This window comes from Pseudophryne corroboree, chromosome 11, assembly GCF_028390025.1.
Source record: "Pseudophryne corroboree isolate aPseCor3 chromosome 11, aPseCor3.hap2, whole genome shotgun sequence".
Lineage (NCBI taxonomy): Eukaryota > Metazoa > Chordata > Amphibia > Anura > Myobatrachidae > Pseudophryne > Pseudophryne corroboree.
In genome coordinates, this window is record NC_086454.1 from 61,800,820 (window position 1) to 61,816,886 (window position 16,067).

At 48.8% G+C, this 16,067-nt stretch overlaps 1 long non-coding RNA gene across 1 annotated transcript in view; it reads left to right on the plus strand.

The window, feature by feature from the left end:
- The window catches only part of LOC134968833 (uncharacterized), a 115,698-nt gene extending 103,010 nt beyond the window's left edge, over nucleotides 1-12,688 (plus strand). Inside the window, exons 2-3 of the long non-coding RNA XR_010189343.1 lie at nucleotides 36-77; nucleotides 12,604-12,688. This is a non-coding gene — a long non-coding RNA (uncharacterized LOC134968833). The remainder of the gene's footprint in view (nucleotides 1-35; nucleotides 78-12,603) is intronic.
- The last annotated feature ends 3,379 nt before the right edge of the window (nucleotides 12,689-16,067 follow it).

Here is a 16,067-nt window from a genome sequence, read left to right on the forward strand (position 1 = left end):
GTTTGTTTACCTGTTTGTCGCCTTGTGTCTTTCAGTTGCCGTTCGTTCGTTTACTCTGGACTATCTCCACTTCACCGGTAAGTATTTATTAAATCGAACTGACTTCATACATAACTACTTTTTATTCACAGGAATTTCAATCAGTGTCACATAAATCCTCTGTACAGTATAGATTATTATCTTAACTGAGGCAATAAATACAATTAGACTAGGCTATACCATAGAATTTCCCTATACATAAAATATTACCTTGCATGCAATACACAAAAACTGGTTATGACTGGGTGTTATAATGCTAGGTTATTAATAGTTCTACTTTAACCTTAAGTTACCCACTGCAGTCTACAGTACCTTTCACTGATAGGGTATACCCTGTGGTGATTGTTGGTGCACAGTCGGGGCCCAAGATACCTTCTGAATTACATATGCCGTCGTTGAAGTAAGGTGAACCCGATCCTTGTTCTATTCATAAGGAATGGGTTATCTGTATTGACACCTCAACTTTCCAATTTCCTCAGGAAAATATTATCTACCTCCGATGCTAGTAGACTACTAGGGTCCTAGTGGATGCAGGTTGAGCTTCCCTAGAAGGGTTGTAATTATGTAGTTGTTAGTCCACTAAGAAGGTTACCAATATTGTAGTCCATCTGCATTTATGACCTCTGGAATATCCTTTGTCACTAGGAGCTGTCCCCATACAAAGAAGGTTCTTCTTTCTTTTTCGCAATCTTTACTCTCGCCCCCGATGTTTAATAGTCCATATATACGAATGGTCTCTATATTTTGACCCTTCTGTTACAGACCCCAACACTGGTCCAGCGATAGGGGCACTAATATAACTAGTGTCAGAGTCAATATATCCTCAATGTAAAATATATATCTGTCCCTCAGCTTTTGGTTAGATTTCACCTTGGTAGAATGCCTGTATATGAGCGGGTCAGGAGTTTTTATAGGGGTATGCTCTGTCCCTTATACCAGCTCCACTCACTCCCTTGCTTTATCCTGAGCCATAGATACAGTGTCACACCAGGTTTTCCCATATAAGACTTGGGAACCGTAGTCACTTTCTGGGATATCTTTTCCCTCAATTATCACCTGCTGTCACTCCTTGCGGGCTCTCCTCCCCCATATCAGTGCCAGGGTCAATATATGGCTGCTCACATCAATAGTCACTCCCCCTAATATGACTGACTGCTATACTTCAGCCTCCACTGCGGACTTTATCGGAACTATGTGTTATACCTCTTCTTGGAATATATATATATATATATATATACCTGCTAGTCAATCAGTGAGGTAAGCTCCGGTATGTATTTATTCTTACTATGCCGATAGAGATGCCTCTTATTCCCCGCCCTCTCTCTGTATAATGGCCCTCATTCCGAGTTGATCGCTCGCAAGGCGATTTTAGCAGAGTTACACACGCTAAGCCGCCGCCTACTGGGAGTGAATCTTAGCTTCTTAAAATTGCGAACGATGTAATCGCAATATTGCGATTACAAACTACTTAGCAGTTTCAGAGTAGCTTCAGACTTACTCGGCATCTGCGATCAGTTCAGTGCTTGTCGTTCCTGGTTTGACGTCACAAACACTCCCAGCGTTCGCCCAGACACTCCCCCGTTTCTCCGGCCACTCCTGCGTTTTTTCCGGAAACGGTAGCGTTTTTTCCCACACGCCCATAAAACGGCCTGTTTCCGCCCCGAAACACCCATTTCCTGTCAATCACATTACGATCGCCAGAACGATGAAAAAGCCGTGAGTAAAATTACTAAGTGCATAGCAGATTTACTTGGCGCAGTCGCAGTGCGAACATTGCGCATGCGCACTAAGCGGAAAATCGCTGCGATGCGATGAAATTTACCGAGCGAACAACTCGGAATGAGGGCCAATGTGCGTCAGGGAAGCCCTTACCGCACGCATCGCTCCGCCTGCAGCTCTACTTTGGGTCTCCGCCGTGGGGGTTTCCTCCCGCTGCCTCACCCCGTTAGATACTCCTTCCTCCAGTGCTAGTCCCTCTATGCATTTTTCGTCGGGGTCGGGACACGTTCTCCTCACGGGTCACCTGTTCCCAGCAGTCAGCTCTCTCCAGTTCCTTTTTCTCTTCCGTCCGACTCTCTCAGTCCGCTCGTCAGACGCTGCTCCTTCCTCGTGCCCCTCACAACGGCTCTCCTTATCCGGGCACCCACTACCCGGCACGAGGGGCTTCTGGAAAAGTCTCTCTAGCCCTTCTCATGCCAATGTGTCCTGTTAACAATTCTAATAGTCCACTTTATACTGTATTTATTAGCCACCATCCACCCTCCTTTATAAACAGTTCAGGGGTTACAATATACATATTAAATATATTTCATCTATTTACACAGTCAGTGGATATTTATTATATTTTTAATCTAGTATTCAGAGAATCTATACTCTACTATATCTCCTCATAAGCACATATTTTAAGGGGCTACATTGCTTAACAGGAATTAATACTGTCTCTTTTAGTACTGACTGCCACTTTAAGAAATAAGCTTTCACTTGTAGATAGGACAAATGCAAGATTGTGCACTCTTATAATAAATCCCTTTTATTGGGAAGCTGCAATTGAACAGTCTCTAATGTGACACTGGGCTATTCTCCCTTCAGTACAGGGCCGCTCTGTGGCAGTTGAATAGTTGCTACTGTAACACTGGGCTATTTTCCCTTCAGTGTGAGGCCGCTCTGTGTTGATAACTATTCGGGCCCACCTCTAACCTTATAAGGGATAGCCGGAGCCGCCTCCTCAGATAGCCGGAGCCGCCTCCTCTACTCCCCGCTAGTGTCACTCACTGATCCGGTCGCCGCCCAGCTCCGATCGGGTTGGTTCAGCCAGCCTCAGCCATCTCCCGGAGGGCGTCACTCGGCCGAGCTTCCTCACCCTCCAGCTCCAGCAGGTCTCCTCGTCCACCGCCGCCGTCCGCACTTCAACTGGACCAGGACTCCGCCACACGGCTAGGGAACACCGGAGCCGCCAACAGGGTCATTTCACGACTTCCTCCGCTGTCCGTCACTGACCAGATCTCTGTGTCTTTTTCAGCGGCCGTGCTGCTCTCACCGCGCAGCTCCGGCCCCGATCTCCGTCTCCTCAGAACACCAACGGTTCTCCTCTCCTCTCCTTTATAACTTCTCCGCCAGGGCCCTGGATCTGTCCCGCCAGAAGTTGCTCCGCTAATAGCCTCGTGCCAGCACCCCCTTCCTTGGTAGGCAGTGTGGCAGTCCAGTAGACCCAAATTCAGGCTGACAGTACCAACTCCCCTCTGTGAGGGGCATTTGTTCACAATTATCTCTTTCTGTGAAAGTATTTATATGAAATATGCCAATATCCTCCTATGAGAGGCTATGTGTAATTATATGAATTTTCTTTTATCCCTATCTACACAGGGCACATTTCTTAACATTATAACCTTATCCTATTACAACTCATTGCCCACACAGGGGACTTAGCAAAGGGCTACATTCAGGTTTTACCAGGGTGTTCCACATGGTGTAGGTCGACATGAGTTTTTTATGTTTTTTTGGTGTTGTTTTCTCTGTACAGTGACCGGGAACCCCACTTAGTGCACCGTGTCCCCTGGCATGGCTCTCTTTGCTCGCCATGCTTCAGGCAAGGTTACTATTCCCAATCATAGTCCACGTGGATTGATAAGTATGAAAAAGGTCAAAAAAAAGAAAAAAATTGTGAAAAACTCATGTCGACCTAGAACATGTCGACCTAGAGACCCTGTTGACCAATAGTGGTCGACATAGTTACTTTCGACCTAGAGACCGGATTCCGCTAAAAGGGAAGGGTAATTCTGAGTAAGAAAACATTTTTTGCTATCCCTAATACACACTGAGTGAAAAATAACACTACATAATAATCAGATAATACAGAGATCTTGGTTGCATATATCTGCAGATATAGGGTTAAGCCCCCAGGCTGAACGGCAAGGTGTCTCTGTCAGTGGGGGTCCCTAGCACTAGGTATGGGTCTGGGATGCGGGACCCCATCATGTTGGCACAGGCCAACATGATGGGGTCCCGCATCCCAGACCCAATGTTCTCGTTCATTAATGAATGAGACTCGTTCATATCGTTCAGTGTGCAGGCATCAACGACTAATGATGCGCGGCCCCGTGCACGCTCATCGTTGGTGCCCCGTAACTTACGCACGCAGGCCAATATGGACAATCTCGTCCATATTAGCATGTACTGCCCCCGCAACCCCCCCCTCCCATATCGGCCGTCGGGCAGCTCTGCGGCGGGTCGACAAGTGTGTAGGGCCCATTAGTTGCCTTGTTTACTGTTTCTACCTTTACTATGTACTGTGCATATATATCTCCTATATAATAGCCCAGATCTGTGACTTTGTGCCTCATTTGCTAACGCTGGGCGGAGTCACAACACTGGGTGGAGTTAGTCAAATGAGTCACAGATCTGGGCAAATTTATAGGAGACTAGGAGCAGAAGCAGATGGTATGGGCATGGCCAGGGCTGTTTCTAGCCAGTTTGGCTCCCAGTGCGAGATTAAAAAATGCGCCCCCCATGACATTAAAAAATGGGGGTGTAGCCTCATCTAAATGGGTGTGGCCTTATTTAAATGGGCATGGCCTCGTCTGAAAAGACTACCTCACAATCCAGTTTTTGACCCTGCTCCAACAGATCACGACCACCACAGGAAAAAAAAATTCTACCTTATTAAGCCCCACACAGTAATGTCCCCTGCACCATATTATGCCACACACCGCAATGCCCTTGATACATTAAATCCCCACACTACGGCAGCTAAGAGTCCCCATTTCACACATTACGGCAGGTGTCCCCATTTTACACATTGAGAGAGAGAGAATACTTACAGAGGCGATTACCGCTCTTCGGCCCGCCTCACCAGTCACTCCTCGCGCCGGCTTTTTCCTCTTCCTAACTTGGATCCCCCTCTGTACTCCGCTCGGGGGGGAGTTTCGCGGAGTGACGGGGTTGCGTCGTGACGTAACGATGCAACCGCGTCATTCCGTGAAACTCCGCCCCCCGAGCGGGTTACTCGGGGAGAAATAGGAGGGGGAAGAAGGGAGCCACAGTTAGTGCCGCGGCGGGCGCCCAGTGCAGTTGCACTGCACGCCTGCCCCAAGAAACGGCCCTGGGCATGGCACAGGCAGGGGTGCATACCACCCAGCTTTCTTCAGGCAGAAGGAGGGACACACGCATGGTGAAAATGGGGCGTGGCCAACGAAAGGGGGTGTGGCTTCATGGAGGAACCACAACCACGAGCCACGCCCCGTTTTCGTCAGTGAGGGGGCATGCCCAGCGCTCTGTGAGCTGCTGGCATGCCCCTGGAGCGGATTATGAGTCCGGGGGCCCAAGGCACTTGAGACGGGGGGCTCTATCGCATTGCTGTGCCTGCTGTGGGTTTGGAATTCTGCAAATTCCGGGAATTGATTTATTTATTTTTAAATGGGATTTTGGCCCCTCAGCTAGGGGTAAATCCAGAGGGGGTGGTCGCTCCCCCCTACACACCCGCACAGGCAGAAGAAAGCAGGGAGGCTGCTGCCTCCCTGCAACACCACAGACCTGCCAACACGCAGCAGCGTGTGCTGACTGTAGCACAATGCTGCTGCTGTTGCTGGCAGGATGGGGGAGCTTCAGAGCTGGGACAGAGCTACTCCAGCCGGGGGGCCCCTAAAACTGTGGGGCCCGCGGTACATACCCCCCCCCCTTAATCCGGCTCTGCTGCCGGACCCCCCCTTAATCCGTACCCCATGATACCCCCTCTCCCTCTGAGCAGAACAGCGAGTACAGGAGCTTCCCAACTGCCCCCCACCGCGGGACACTGCGGGCCGCGGGTGGGACAGCGGGACAGACCCCAAAAAATGGGACTGTCCCGCGAAAATCGGGATAGTTGGCAGGTATGGGGGTGTGTGAGGGGGTATGCCGTCCAGACAAACGGGCACCGACTCACTGTGTGCTTGACCCCCCACATCAGCAAACTCAGCAGGGTCTCTCTGGCGCGGAGAAGCGTCACTTTCTGGCACACTCCACGCTTCCTAGGTGCAGTTTTGTGGGGCACCTGCCGCTGTGCAGGTTGCGTACTGCCTCTGTTATCTCCAGTCCTGGCAACCCCACCGCTATCTGCAGCGCTGCCGCCAGCAGTGAGGTGCGCCCAGCTCCTTCACACACTTTAGCTGGCGGGCAGCGCTGCAGAAGTCCATGCTGCTTGCAGGCTCCGACCCCCTCCTCCTTCCAGCCGCAGCATCTCCTGGGGGCTAACCAGTCACTCCCAGTCTCCCCTTACTACAGTGCCCGGCAGCCACGCGAGGTCCGCGGTGTGTGACTGAGGAGTGGGGGGACGGATGCGGACAGGCAGAGGAAGCAGGACTCCAGCCTGAGAGAGTCTGCCATGCCAAGTCTCCAACAGCAGCAGATCCCAACAGGTTGGAGTGGAACAGCAGCAGCCAGCAGCAGTGACTCCGGTAAGACACATCTGTCTGTCACCACTGTTTTGTCCCTAATACCAATCTCTCCCGTGCCCTGTGTTCTGTCATGTCCCTGTCACCCCTGGCCTTGCCCTGTCACCCTTATCCTGGCCCTTTCACCCTTATCCTGGCCCTGTCACCCCTGTGCTTGCCCTGTCACCCCTGTGCTTGCCCTGTCAACCCTATCCTGGCCCTGTCACCCCTGTCCTGGTCCTGCTGCCCCTACCCTGGCCCTATCAGCCCTATCCTGTCCCTGTCATTTCTGTCCTTGCCCCGTCACCCCTGTCCTGGCCCCGTCACCCCTGTTATGACCCTGTCACCCCTGTCCTGGCCCTGTTACTGCATACCCTCCAATTACCTTTTTGGCAGGTACAGTACCCGCAGCTCCTCCAGACCCCTCCCCAATGCACCACACCTCCGCACCTTCCCCTCCACCCCTCCCCCACACGCTGTGCCTCCAGACCCCCTACACCACCCGCGGCTCCCACTCCCCCGCCCCTCCACCCCTCCCCCACACGCTGTGCCTCCAGACCCCCTACACCACCCGCGGCTCCCACTCCCCCGCCCCTCCACCACCCACAGCACCTCCAGACCCCCTCCACCATCCACCCCCCATATATGTCTCCCCCCACACCTGCCCCCCCTCCACCAGTAGCATCTGCATAAACCCCCCTCCATCCGCGGTCCCCCCCTCCCCCACCCACGGCACCCCCGCACCTGCCCCTCCACCACCTGCAGCGCCTCCGGACCCCCTTCCCCATCCGCAGCACCACCCGCACCTGCCCCTCCCCCACCCGCAGAGCCTCCGGACCCCCTCCCCCACCCCCGGCACCCCTGCCCCTTCCCATCCCACAGCACCTCCGGAAACCTTCACCCATCCGCAACATGCCCGCACCTGCCCCTCCCCCACCTGCAGTGCCTCCGAACCCCTCCCCCATCTGCAGCCCCCACTCCTCTGCCCTTCCCCCACCCGCAGCACCTCCCGACCCTTCCCCATCCAGGTTCTCCCGCATCCACCCCCCCTCCACTCGCAGCATCTACAGACACCCTCCCCCATCTGCCGTCCCCCCCGCACCCGCTGCATTCTGTACATCGTGCCCTGCAGGTGCTATTCACGCCGTTGCAAGGGGCTGCGCCTCCTTCACCATCGCACGCCCTTTCATTGTGCAATATTTAACCACTAACAAAGGAATGCAGGTAATACTCCATATAATACAAATATTGAACCCCAGATAGGCATGCAAGGGTTAAGGGGGCGTAGCCCCTTGCGACGGTGTGCAGAGCGCCTGTAGGGCGCGATGAAGCACCTAGTAAATAAATAATAATAAAACAATGGCTTTCAAGTACAAAGCAAGCAGTATTTTCAAACTTGAAAATCTTATTTCTGAACGATCTTTTCAATGAAGATCTTATGGTTGAAGTTTTGTTTTTGTTGCCTGTGCTATGTAAAAATAGGATTTTAATTACCTACTGGTAAATCCTTTTCTCGTAGTCCGTAGAGGATGCTGGGTACCAAATTAGTACCATGGGCTATAGATGGGTCCACTAGGAGCCACTGGCAATTTAAGAGTTTAATAGTGTGGGCTGGCTCCTCCCTCTATGCCCCTCCTACCAGACTCAGTCTAGAAACTGTGCCCGAGGAGACGGACAACTTTGAGAGAAGGATTTTACACAGATAGTGGCGAGATTCACACCAGCTCACACAAACAAGGCAAACCAAGCTAACTAGCTTGAAAACTCAGCAACAGCTGAATAACATCACTGAACAAAGTAATAACACAATACTTAACTATGGAAAAAAGCAGTACTGAATCAAGTAACCATTTCAGGATAACGAAGCGCTGGGCGGGCGCCCAGCATCCTCTACGGACTACGAGAAAAGGATTTACTGGTAGGTAATTAAAATCATATTTTCTCTTATGTCCTAGAGGATGCTGGGGTCCACATTAGTACCATGGGGATGTCCCAAAGCTCCCAGAACGGGAGGGAGAGCGCAGAGGCTCCTGCAGAACTGATTGACCAAACTTAAGGTCCTCAGAGGCCAAAGTATCGAACCTGTAGAATTTTGCAAATGTGTTCGACCCAGACCAAGTAGCCGCTTGGCAAAGCTGTAAAGCCGAGACACCCCAGGCAGCCGCCCAGGAAGAACCCACCTTACGAGTAGAGTGGGCCTTAACAGATTTTGGACACGGCAATCCTGCCATAGAATACGCATGCTAGATAGAAAACCTAATCCAGCGAGATATCGTCTGCTTAGAAGCAGGACACCCAAGTTTCCTGGGATCATACAGGACAGAGAGTCAGATTTTCTGTGACGAGCAGTCCTCTTCACATATATTTTAAGCGCCCTTACAACATCCAAGGACTTTGATGGAATTGAGGAGTCAGTAGCAACTGGCACCACAATAGGCTGGTTGATATGAAAAGCCGACACAACCTTCGGAAGGAACTGCTGACGTGTCCGGAGCTCAGCTCTATCTTCATGGAAGATCAAGTAGGGACTTTTACAAGACAAAGCCCCCAGCTCCGACACACGTCTAGCAGAAGCTAAGGCCAACAGAGTGACAGCCTTCCATGTGAGAAACTTGACCTCAACCTCCTGTAGAGGTTCAAAGCAATCCGATTGGAGGAATTGCAACACCTCGTTAAGATCCCAGGGTGCCGTAGGCGGCACAAAGGGAGGCTGGATGTGCAGAACCCCTTTCAAAAAAGTCTGAACCTCAGGGAGGGAAGCCAGCTGTTTCTGGAAGAAAATGGATAAGGCCAAAATCTGGACCTTTACGGATCCCAACCTCAGGCCCATATCCACACCTGCTTGCAGGAAGAGGAGAAACCGTCCCAGTTGAAACTCCACCGTAGGAAACCTCTTGGATTCACACCAAGATATATACTTCTTCCAAAAGCGATGGTAATGTTTAGACGTTATTCCTTTCCTAGCCTGTATCAGGGTAGGAATAACCTTGTTCGGAATGCCCTTCCAAGCTAATATCTGGCGTTCAACCTCCATGCCATCAAACGTAGCCGCGGTGGACCACAAAAAGGAAAAAATGAAGCGCCTGTGTCTGTAATTGACCAATTAAAGAAATTAAGTATCCATCAAAACTCACGTTCGCTTCACTCAAGGGGCTGTATATACCCCTAGATAATGCAATCGTTAAACCAAAAGAGAAGAGGAGCGCTCATGTGTTCATAATAGATACCCAATGAATTTATACGGAGCCGGTAAATAATTAAAAATAATTTATTCAATAAAAATTATACCAATTGTATTTAGCAAATGACAATTTAAATTTAACCTAATAATAAATAATAACGTGCTGGCCAGCAGTTTAAAAATTATAACAAATACTGTTAAAACATCCCTGATAGGGAATCAGTGCACTGAGAAAAAAAGTATCAACAAGCAGTAACTTTGTATCAATCAGTGAAAATAACTGTTCCTTACATAAGGGATCAATGCACTAAAAGAAACTGTCCTGTTGAGACATCAGCGTGTGTTAGTTTGTATCAGTCAATTTGTAACTGAAGCACGCTGAATAGTAAAGGTGTAGCGGCAGATATCAGCTTGTAACAGAGTGTCCGATTACCTCCCTGATGGAAATCACGGTGTGGTCCTACCCCCGATAACCGAGCGTCCTCGGTTATTATGTTGTGCACGGGGGGTGCCTCTTGTGTCACCGGCTGTGGCTTGCTTCACAAACACAGGGGGATACGATGTAGCGGACTTGCAATGCTGATACCTGATTTGGCGGTCGTGCTGATGTTGACGGCGGGGTGAGCAGAAGGCAAAGTCCCGTACCGACTCCCGCTCTGCTACGCTATACACCTGTAGGTTGATGGAAAGCACTGCTGCAGCTTCATAAAATGGGCGGAGACTGACGCGTTTCGTCACGAAATCACGTGACTTTTTCGAAGTTTAAGTGTTTATTTGTGTCCACACACGGTATAAGCAGAAATCAATCCTATTTTTATTATTTGGGCAGTGTTCCTTTTTCATCTTCTTACAGTACCTGCCTTCCTGACTTTGTTTCACCGTGTGACAAAAGGCTGCTTCTGCTTTTTCCACTTATTTGCCATGGCAGTGACCTATGCTGAAGGAATCAGTTGGAATGCACGCAGCCACGCACAGATGTTCAGCCAAGACCCTGACTCTCCACCTGATCTGCATTCCACTTTACTGCTGTTCTCACAAATTTTTTACAAGAGAATTGGCTATGCTATGGGGCAGTACGGACGGTGTAATGGTTAGCATTACTGCCTCACAGCACTGAAGTCATGGGTTTGATTCCCATTATGGCTCTACCTGTGCGGAGTTTGTATATTCTCCCCATACTTGCGTGGGTTTCCTCCCACAATCCAAAAATCTACTGGTAGGTCAATTGGATCCCAACACAAAATTAACCCTAGTATGAATGTGTGCTTGTGTACATGTGGTAGGGAATATAGATTGTAAGCTCCACTGGGGCAGGGACCAATGTGAATGGCCAAATATTCTCTCTGTAAAGCACTGCAGAATATGTGTGCACTATATAAATAACTGGTAATAATAAATAATATGCCCAACCCTCTCCCCTATGCCATGTTTCTTATGTTATCAGATTTAAACAGTGGGCCTTATTCAGCGATATATGAAGCCAGATCTGCGTTCATCTCCTCACATGCTGGGGGCCGCTCAGCAGGGGAAGGCTGCCTCCCAGTAAGATTGACCCCTGGCAGCGCAGCCTGCCGCCACTCTTTTTTGGATCGGCTGAGTGCGACGTTACGGCCCACCCATGTTTGGAACGCCCCTTCCCCGACGGCCGCCGCTGTCAATCACATCAGCCGCATCCTTCCTGGATACGGCCGTAATGTGTAAGGTTGCGCTCATTAACGACAGCTGGTGCGTGTGAACGCTTGGCTGCGTCCAGGTCTGAATAACCCCCACTGTACAGAGAAAATCTACTTATGCTACTCACAGTAGTCTGACCCTGTTAATGGTGAGATTGTAATGCAGAGTAGGCATTCATTGGCGCTATGAGACTCACTGTATTGGTCAACTGAAGACAGCAGGACAAATATTTACACATAGGATGGAATGTTATTTTAGGGTACACGTGGAGTTACTGTACCTTGTAAGAAAGCAGATGGGGAAAACATGATAGGTTTCTGTTATACAGATAGAAAGGCTTTTGTGCTTTGCAAATATTATTGGGGACAACGAATGGCTTTAGGCAGTCTTGCATTGCCCATGTTGTGTAAATGGGAGATCTGATTGGAAAGATTGATGGAGTTTCTTTTTGATTTACCTATAACTAAAACCATCAGTACGTTCAGTGGGATTGTTATATTACCTGCTGCACCTACACTGTGTGTTATCATCTGTCTGGCTCCTGTTATTCAACCAGATTTTCCTGACATTGATCTTCTGTATTCCTGACTGCGGCCTGATTTCAGGATTACCCTCTGTCTGCTGCCTGCCCTAAACCTGGACTGTGTGCCAAAGCTTCCACCTTCTGCAATCCTTCACCTTGGAACATACCTTGACTTCTCTTGTTTGTCTGCACAGACCAGTGATGGCTAACCTTGACACTCCAGCTGTTGTTGACCTACACATCCCAGCACTAGTTTTAGCATGGCCAAATAGCAAAACTGATGCAGTGCATGCTGGGATGTGTAATTCAACAACAGCTGGAGTGTTAAGGCTAGCCATCACTGGCTCAGACCCTGTTCTACCAGTAGCTCATTGACATCCAAGCTCTTCTCATCACGTCTGTTGCTTACCCAGGGATCTGCTACCTGCTTGGAAGTAGCAGCTGAGCACATATTCTCCTGTACAGGTCACTAGTGAACATCTCTATTTATAAGTGACACCACAAAATAGCTGAGCCAGATACCAGGTTAGTGCTTTGTTATGTGTTGATGATCAGGATTCTTGGCATATCTTCTAGAAGTGTTCGTTACAAAGGATAGTCCAGTACACCTTACGGTCTCATTATGGCTGTAACTCAGCAGCTGTCATATTCCTTCTAATCTGTTTTATATGACAATTGTGTTCCTGTACTGTTGGCCAACCCTGTTCTGCATTATTGTATTATTTGCCCTTACTATAATCTCCTCATCCATCTCCTAGTTTTTTTGTTTTTTTTTTTTACAGATTTCAATGAACTTTGTGTTGAAAGACATGAATGGAAATAATTAACACAAAAATAAAACGGGCTTACGTATGCTTCATTACATACTAGGCTTGCTGCCAGTTTCTCCATGGCTTCAGGTAATACACTCCTCATTGTCTTCTGTCCAATCCTGTGCCTAGCTGACGCGTGCCAGAAATCTTCTTCCTAATATGTTGGTGGTGCTACTAGCTCTTACCAAGGGTTACATTCCTCATTTAATACGAATCTCTGCATGCAATGATAATGGGCTACTACGATTAGTTATTGTAATTAGAGATGAGCGGGTTCGGTTTCTCTGAATCCGAACCCGCCAGAACTTCATGTTTTTTTTCACGGGTCCGAGCGACTCGGATCTTCCCGCCTTGCTCGGTTAACCCGAGCGCGCCCGAACGTCATCATGACGCTGTCGGATTCTCGCGAGGCTCGGATTCTATCGCGAGACTCGGATTCTATATAAGGAGCCGCGCGTCGCCGCCATTTTCACACGTGCATTGAGATTGATAGGGAGAGGACGTGGCTGGCGTCCTCTCCGTTTAGAATAGATTAGAGAGACACTTGATTTACTAATTTTGGGGAGCATTAGGAGTACTCAGTACAGTGCAGAGTTTTGCTGATAGTGACCACCAGTTTTATTTATAATCCGTTCTCTGCCTGAAAAAAGCGATACACAGCACACAGTGACTCAGTCACATACCATATCTGTGTGCACTGCTCAGGCTCAGGCCAGTGTGCTGCATCATCTATTATCTATATATAATATTATATATATCTGTCTGACTGCTCAGCTCACACAGCTTATAATTGTGGGGGAGACTGGGGAGCACTACTGCAGTGCCAGTTATAGGTTATAGCAGGAGCCAGGAGTACATAATATATTATATAGTGAGTGACCACCAGACACACAGTGCAGTTTATTTAATATATCCGTTCTCTGCCTGAAAAAAGCGATTCACACAGTGACTCAGTCAGTCACATACCATATCTGTGTGCACTGCTCAGGCTCAGGCCAGTGTGCTGCATCATCTATATATATTATATATCTGTCTGACTGCTCAGCTCACACAGCTTATAATTGTGGGGGAGACTGGGGAGCACTACTGCAGTGCCAGTTATAGGTTATAGCAGGAGCCAGGAGTACATAATATTATATTAAAATTAAACAGTGCACACTTTTGCTGCAGGAGTGCCACTGCCAGTGTGACTAGTGACCAGACCACCAGTATATATAATATTAGTAGTATACTATCTCTTTATCAACCAGTCTATATTAGCAGCAGACACAGTACAGTGCGGTAGTTCACGGCTGTGGCTACCTCTGTGTCGGCACTCGGCAGCCCGTCCATAATTGTATATACCACCTAACCGTGGTTTTTTTTTCTTTCTTTATACATACATACTAGTTACGAGTATACTATCTCTTTATCAACCAGTCTATATTAGCAGCAGACACAGTACAGTGCGGTAGTTCACGGCTGTGGCTACCTCTGTGTCGGCACTCGGCAGCCCGTCCATAATTGTATATACCACCTAACCGTGGTTTTTTTTTCTTTCTTTATACATACATACTAGTTACGAGTATACTATCTCTTTATCAACCAGTCTATATATTAGCAGCAGACACAGTACAGTGCGGTAGTTCACGGCTGTGGCTACCTCTGTGTCGGCACTCGGCAGCCCGTCCATAATTGTATATACCACCTAACCGTGGTTTTTTTTTCTTTCTTTATACATACATACTAGTTACGAGTATACTATCTCTTTATCAACCAGTCTATATTAGCAGCAGACACAGTACAGTGCGGTAGTTCACGGCTGTGGCTACCTCTGTGTCGGCACTCGGCAGCCCGTCCATAATTGTATATACCACCTAACCGTGGTTTTTTTTTCTTTCTTTATACATACATACTAGTTACGAGTATACTATCTCTTTATCAACCAGTCTATATATTAGCAGCAGACACAGTACAGTGCGGTAGTTCACGGCTGTGGCTACCTCTGTGTCGGCACTCGGCAGCCCGTCCATAATTGTATATACCACCTAACCGTGGTTTTTTTTTCTTTCTTTATACATACATACATACTAGTTACGAGTATACTATCTCTTTATCAACCAGTCTATATATTAGCAGCAGACACAGTACAGTGCGGTAGTTCACGGCTGTGGCTACCTCTGTGTCGGCACTCGGCAGCCCGTCCATAATTGTATACTAGCATCCAATCCATCCATCTCCATTGTTTACCTGAGGTGCCTTTTAGTTGTGCCTATTAAAATATGGAGAACAAAAATGCTGAGGTTCCAAAATTAGGGAAAGATCAAGATCCACTTCCACCTCGTGCTGAAGCTGCTGCCACTAGTCATGGCCGAGACGATGAAATGCCAGCAACGTCGTCTGCCAAGGCCGATGCCCAATGTCATAGTACAGAGCATGTCAAATCCAAAACACCAAATATCAGTAAAAAAAGGACTCCAAAACCTAAAATAAAATTGTCGGAGGAGAAGCGTAAACTTGCCAATATGCCATTTACCACACGGAGTGGCAAGGAACGGCTGAGGCCCTGGCCTATGTTCATGGCTAGTGGTTCAGCTTCACATGAGGATGGAAGCACTCAGCCTCTCGCTAGAAAAATGAAAAGACTCAAGCTGGCAAAAGCAGCACAGCAAAGAACTGTGCATTCTTCGAAATCCCAAATCCACAAGGAGAGTCCAATTGTGTCGGTTGCGATGCCTGACCTTCCCAACACTGGACGTGAAGAGCATGCGCCTTCCACCATTTGCACGCCCCCTGCAAGTGCTGGAAGGAGCACCCGCAGTCCAGTTCCTGATAGTCAGATTGAAGATGTCAGTGTTGAAGTACACCAGGATGAGGAGGATATGGGTGTTGCTGGCGCTGGGGAGGAAATTGACCAGGAGGATTCTGATGGTGAGGTGGTTTGTTTAAGTCAGGCACCCGGGGAGACACCTGTTGTCCGTGGGAGGAATATGGCCGTTGACATGCCAGGTGAAAATACCAAAAAAATCAGCTCTTCGGTGTGGAGGTATTTCACCAGAAATGCGGACAACAGGTGTCAAGCCGTGTGTTCCCTTTGTCAAGCTGTAATAAGTAGGGGTAAGGACGTTAACCACCTCGGAACATCCTCCCTTATACGTCACCTGCAGCGCATTCATAATAAGTCAGTGACAAGTTCAAAAACTTTGGGTGACAGCGGAAGCAGTCCACTGACCAGTAAATCCCTTCCTCTTGTAACCAAGCTCACGCAAACCACCCCACCAACTCCCTCAGTGTCAATTTCCTCCTTCCCCAGGAATGCCAATAGTCCTGCAGGCCATGTCACTGGCAATTCTGACGAGTCCTCTCCTGCCTGGGATTCCTCCGATGCATCCTTGCGTGTAACGCCTACTGCTGCTGGCGCTGCTGTTGTTGCCGCTGGGAGTCGATGGTCATCC